The following is a 7,000-nucleotide window of genomic DNA, read 5'->3' on the forward strand; positions in this document are numbered from 1 at the left end:
AGAGGAATGGCTCCCAGAAAGAGAGTGAACATCTCTCAAGACATCAATTATTTTAGTCACTTAACAAAAATTGGGTAAGTATGTATTTATTATATGATGATGAAAAATCATTAAAAAATACCCATGTATCTGAAGCTTAAATCCTATTGAGTACAGAAGCAAATAAATAACATATACTATATAAATAAATTATATATTGTATTAGAACACAAATGTTATAGAAAAACTGGGTTAGGGTAAGGATTATTAAGAATGTTTGGGGCACTGTTTAATTTTTTAAATAAATGTTTATTGTAGCTTAAGAGGTAATATTTATGCAGAAAAGTCAATTATATTTTGAAAGACTTGCTCTTGAATGAAGATATACTAGTTTTCCTTGGAGAGCATGGGAAGGGAGGGAGACAGGGATAAGTTTGGAAGCTCTGAGTCTAGTTAGGAAAGTAATGCTAAAACAATTGTTGGAAACTACAATTGGACTAGGCTTGTAGAAGTGGAGATGATGACAAGTATTCAGATTCAAGCTTCATTCAAAAGAGAACCCAGGTAATTTTCTGGCAAAAAAAAGTGCAATATGAACAGGAAAAAAAACATGAAGATGATTAAAATATATTTGTTTTGAGCAACAGATATGATAAAATTACTATTGATTGAAAAAAGCCAAGGTTGGAGGGTGGATCAAGCATTTGAGGGAGATTTGGATGTCAAGTTTGAGATGTCTATTTAAAGTGTAGGGAAAAATATGCATTGTGCATTTTTCACCTTAAATGAGGAATTTAAAGCCATGAGACTGGAAGAGATGACAAAAAGAGTTGAATAAATGCAGGTAGAAATTCAAAAATTGAGCTTTGGGTTCTATAAAGTTAAAATATTGGAGAAAAGAGATACTAAGAAAAAGATAGTAGAGGGGTTATTTTGCTGGGGGTCTAACCATAAGATGTTTTTATCCTGGAAATCAATAAAGAAAGTGCATCAAGGAGAAAAGTACATTCAATCATATAAATGCTAAATGCAAAATTAAAGATCATTGGTGGTACTAAGAAATAAATTAGGCTCATTTATCCAATGCATAATATTTTTATTCCTATATCTGTAATCACCTTTGTATTCATTTCTGAACCATTTTCCATCAGGCTAAATAATGTTCCTGAAGGAAATTAGCTGGCGTGCAACATGTTCTTAGTATTTAAAATTTGATGTGAAGTAACAAGGTTATTGATCAATGACTAACCTGATAAGACCACAGTAAATGCTGATTCATCAGGCATTCAGAGGCTCATCACTTTGACCCCTCCTTCAGTCTAAACTCATTCTTGATCACTTCCTCCAGTTGTGTGGCTTTAATTACCTCATATAAATTGAAAACCACCCAATTTATATTATCAGCCCAGACTTCCCCTCTAAATGCCAACATGTATATCTAAATACCCAATCTTTACTGAAACTTTTAAAAGACATCACAGTTTTTCTGATATATGTGGTCTATAATAATTGAAATGAGTTAAAAATGTTATTCTAATATGATTAAGTTGAAACATCCATGGGAGTCAATCAGGACCTTGGATTTTTTTTTTAATATTTTTTTAAGTTAGAAAACAGTGTGATCTTTTGAGAATTAAACTTATGAATATAGTTAAAAGTTCGAGAAGTTCAAAATGAAGAAAAGTTTAGTTGCTTATGTTTTGGAATAAATTCTATGCACTAAAGTAAAGTAGAATCAATTGCTCGATCTGCTAGATCTGCAGCAGAATTTTAGGATGAATGGATGTTATAGAATAAGACTGCTATACTTGAGTGAAAAAGAAAACAAATGTGAAGTAATTACCATGACTGAATAAAAATATGACAAAAATGCTGAAATAAGAAGAAATAATTAAAGAGGAAATGGGAAGAGAGAAAATGACTTCAGTTTATTTTTCTTTCCTTTTTCCAGTCATTCATCTATTATCTATCTATCTATCCATCTTTCTATTTATTATCTATCTATCTAATCTATCATCTATTTATCCATCTAGCGATTATGTTTTGAATTGTGGCCTCTGCATCATGAGTTGGAAGCACAGCAGTAACTATGGACATTTAGAAAACTAGATGTGTCCTAATTTTATAAGTCAAGGAAAAATGTGACAGGGAAATTCAGAGATTACATACTCAATAACAAATCGAAGAATATATTAGCCTGCTTTAACAGTAAGCACACCTGTATGCCGAAAGTATAATGAAGCTTAACCAAGATAAAAGTTAACATTTTTTACTGTGAAATAAGATTTTTTAGGGAGCAAAGGTAAATGTCATCGTGTTTCTTCTTTGCTTTTTCCTTTAAAAAAGCTAAGGTTAATTTTCAATGTGTATACAGAATCTCAAAAATGAGTTGTTCTTTTGGTCAACATAGCTGCCCAGTGTAGAGCACTGTATCTCTATCTATGTCAGGAATCATCGCGCGGGTCACATCAGCAAGCGGCATACCAGACACTGAAAGAAGCAACACATTTAACCTTCTCTTAAATTCACTGAGCTCCTTTTATCTTTTGCAGGCTCATTACAGGTTGCTAAGGAGTTGTGTGTCTGTTTTTGACAATCTGATTTTATCTTATGTCAGGGAGAAGAAAGATAACCAACATAAACCTTTTGATTTGGAAAGATCCAAGACACTGAATTTCGATAGCAAATGTATCAGACATATTCAGCTTGGCAGGAAGCAAATATTGTACTTGAGAGGAGCTTAAAAATTAAAGCAAAGGAGAATGTCATGTTTTTCAGTAACAATTCAAAATGTCAGTTTATTGGCTGCTATGTACTCATTTTTAATGTAAGAAAGACAAAAACATTACCTGGTTTCCAAAATAGTTCAATAAGTTAACATTTGCCAGTGTGAAATTGGAGATATTCTAAAACAGGTTTTTTTTAAAAAATGTGCAATTCAGAAAAGATGTTTTCCCCTTTTAAATTGTATTGATTGCAATGTACAGAACATGCATCATAGAAATGTACACTTGAAACTTATATAATCTTATTAACCAATGTCACCCAAAGAAATATGATAAAAATAAAATGTGTGTTTTACTAGCATGGAAAATAAAATAAAATAAAACTCTGATTCCTTATTCACTGGAGTTAGGAATGTAAATTGGTACAGCAACTATGGAAAACAGCATAGAAGTTCCTCAAAAAGTTGAGAATACAGCTACCATATGACCTAGCAACCCTTCTTCTGGTTATCTGCCTGAAAAATTTGAAAACATGTATTTGCAAAGATATATGTGTCGGGGGGCTTTAACGCAGCCCCCCAGGTTCGCCATGGATGAAGCCGTGGCAATGGTGGCTCGAAGCCTCTGGTCCGTGCAGGTCCTGAAAGTCCCTGTTCCGGGCGCCAGATGTCTGGGGGGCTTTAACGCTGCCCCCCAGGTTCCGCCACGGCTGAAGAAAAAGACTACCAAGACATGATCTGCTTGGGGAGGAAAGGTGGCCGTTTCTCTCAGGGGGAGAAGGGCCCCGAGCCTCTCTCTCCAGGGGCTTTTATTAGGTTCATTTGCATAGGAATACAGACAAAGCTCATTGATCATTGTCAGTCAGTAAGGGTTAAACAATACAAGATTTACAGAGAACTCTGAGGGCTTATTCTGAGTTACAGCCAATTAGTTAGAGGGCCATAAAACTTTAGGCGCCAGACTCATCTCAGGTCTGGACCCTTATCTCTTAAACTGAGGGTACAAATTAAGTAGGTTTCACAGGAATGTATGTATTTTTCTTAGGCCCAATTCCCCAGGGAATCCGCCCCTCCCAGCACAGGACTGCACTGCCCTCTGTTATTGCTTCAGGCTTAAGTCAGGCAAGGGAAGTAAGGCAGCCCAGAGATTAGGAGACTTCTTGCAGAGATAATGAGGACTCAGGCTATTTCAAAGCCGAGGGGTGAGGGTCCATCACCCCCTTTTTCCACAGCCCCCCGAGTCCTTCCCTGCGGGCCTCTTTCGTGACCAGAGCCTGTCTTAGGTTGATCCTCCCTTGAGGATTCTTACCCGTCATTGGCTAACTGGCCAAGCTCAGGGCCAAGCAGGGTGAAGTGGGCAGAAGTGGCACTTCTGCCAGGGAGACAAGCTTTGTCTCCTTAGTGGCTTATGGTCCCAACTCTGACTCAGCCTTAACCATGAGGGGTTACAGCCTCTGAAACCAGGCAGGGCGGTTCCCAACATCTATGCACCCTTACATTCATTGCAACACTGTGCATGGTGGCCAAGATGTGGAAACAACTGAAGTGTCCCTCAGTGGATGATTACATAAAGAAGATGTGGTGCATATAAATACAAAGGAATGATACTCAACCCTAAGAAGACATGAAATACTGCCGCTGATGACAACATGGACGGGGCCTGAGAATATCATGCTTAACAAAATAAGTCAGTCAGAAAAAGTTAAGAACCACATGATTACAATCTTAGATGAAATATAAAACTAAAAGTAACAAGTGAAAAAAACAAGAAAAACTCATAGACGCAGACAACAGTGTGGTGGTTGCCACAGAGAAGGGGGGAATAGGAAAGGGCAAGGGGGGCTAAATGTATGGTGACAGAAGATTTGGTTTCGGGTCATAAACACACAATGCAGTATACAGATGATCTAGCATAGAATTGTACACTTGAAATCTATATTATTTTATTAACCAATGTTACCTCAAAAATTGATAATTTAATAAAAATCTAATAAAATAACCCTGTTCCATTATCCCCCTAAATACATTTGTTAATTATTCTTGAGGATCCAGAGAATTCTAGAAAAGACACAAAATTTTGACATTTTTATTTTATTTTTGACCATATCTATACCAAAACAAACAAAAAGGATAGAAAATATGTTTGCCAAAAAAAGGGGCTGAAATGCATTAACTATAATTGCTGCATTTAGCACAGACCACACTCACACATCTTAATACTAACTCTCTCAAGTAAAATATTTAAATACAAAAGGTATTGTGAAGTGATGGGGAAGAACAGTTTCAGGTAAGCTTTTTTTCTGGAAATCTGTGTTGAAATATGTCAAACGTATTAGTACAGAAACCTGTGAGAATTGAACAGCTAACAGTTTGGAAGGGACCAACCATCTGCAGACATCATCTGCTTGTCATGAAGGCATCAGTGCTCATTAGTAAAAAGAATGTTTCCTGCACCCTCAGATGTCCACCCTGGTTGCCTGGAGCAGACCATATCCAAAGGGAGGAACATGAAAGATATCACTGCCAGCAAATTAAAAGAATGGGGTTTCTCTGTTTTTAGACTGTTGGATTGCTAGAGATAGTGGGTTTCTAGTATACTACCTTAGAATGACAAGAACTTTGAAAATTAGATATCTATAGTAGGGTGAACACCAGCCCTAATTTTTGAAGCCTGATGAACAAATAATTTTCTGACAGTTAATCAGTATGGCAAATATCTCATTTCTTCCAATTGCACTAATGTGCAAACAATTGAATTTATTGATTAACAAGTTAATGATTACTTTATGCTCCATAGCACTTTAGGTCTCTCAAAAGAATTTTATTTTTCTCCTTTAACTCAGGTAGGAAAGGCATATACTAGAATTATTGCTGTTTTCCCTTCTTTTAAAAAAAATATATGAGGATACAAATGCACACAAGTTTAGGACCTCATAGAACAAACAGTAGAAGTAAGATACGAATGCAAATGGTAGTGTTTGTAGTTTCCACCTGCTTCATTTCTAATTAATATATTACTGATATATTAATAACCAGAATTGGAAGTTCACTAATTAACTTGGATTGGAATCTGACTTAACAATGTTATTTTCATCCTTAGAAGAAGTAAGTCACTGCTAGTAGATTAAAGATGAGATTTTTGAGCCACCTCCCCTCCCCGCCCTGGATACTGCTAGTCCACAGCTTGCTAAAAAACCTCATTAAAGTGTCCGTTTTAATCACTTTATGTAAAATATTTTAGAAATATGAACTTAGATTTGAAAGGCTTTTCCTAGCTATTTACCAATAAGACATTTAAATATACCACTCACACAAATAAATTCAAAATGGCTCAAAGACTTAAATGTTAGACCCCAAACCATAAAAATCCTAGAAGAAAACATAGGCAATAAAATCTCAGACATAGCTCATAGCAATTTTGTATTGGGCATATCTCCTGAGGCAAGGGAAATAAAAGAAAAAATAAACAAATGGGACTACATCAAACTAAAAAGTTTTGCACAGCAAAGGAACCCATCGACAAAATAAAAAGACAGAATGGGAGAACACATTCACTGATACATCTGAGAAGGGGCTAATATACAAAATTTATAAAGTACTTACAAAACTCAACACCAAACCACCAAACCACCCAATTAAAAAATGGGCAAAGGACCTGAATAGACATTTCTCCAAAGAAGACATACAGATGCCCAAAAGACATATGAAAAGATGCTGAACTTCATTATTCATCAGAGAAATGCAAATTTAAACCACAATGAGATATCATCTCACACCTGTCAGAATGGCTATCATCAGTAAATCAACAAACGACAACTTCTGGTGAGGAAGTGGAGAAAGGGGAACCCTTTTGCACTGTGGATGGGAACACAGACTGGTGCAGCCACTGTGGAAAGAAGTATGGAGTTACCTCAAAAAATTAAAAATGGAACTGCCTTTTGACCCAACAATCTCACTTCTGGGGATATATCCAAAGGAACCCAAAACACTAATTCAAAAGAACATAAGCAACTACATGTTCATTGCAGCGTTACTTACAATCACCAAAATAATGAAGCAGCCCAAGTGTCTATCAGTGGATAAGTGGATAATACAACTCTGGGACATTTACACAATGGAATACTACTTGGCCAGAAAAAAAAAGAATATTTTACTCTTTGCAACAGTATGTATGCACCTGGAGAACATTATGCTAACATTAAGTGAAATATGCCAGTCAGAGAAAGACAAGTATCATATGATTTCACTCAAATAAATGATTTTGTGGATTGAGCAAAAAGGAAAAAGGATTCATGG

This window comes from Desmodus rotundus, chromosome 1, assembly GCF_022682495.2.
Source record: "Desmodus rotundus isolate HL8 chromosome 1, HLdesRot8A.1, whole genome shotgun sequence".
Lineage (NCBI taxonomy): Eukaryota > Metazoa > Chordata > Mammalia > Chiroptera > Phyllostomidae > Desmodus > Desmodus rotundus.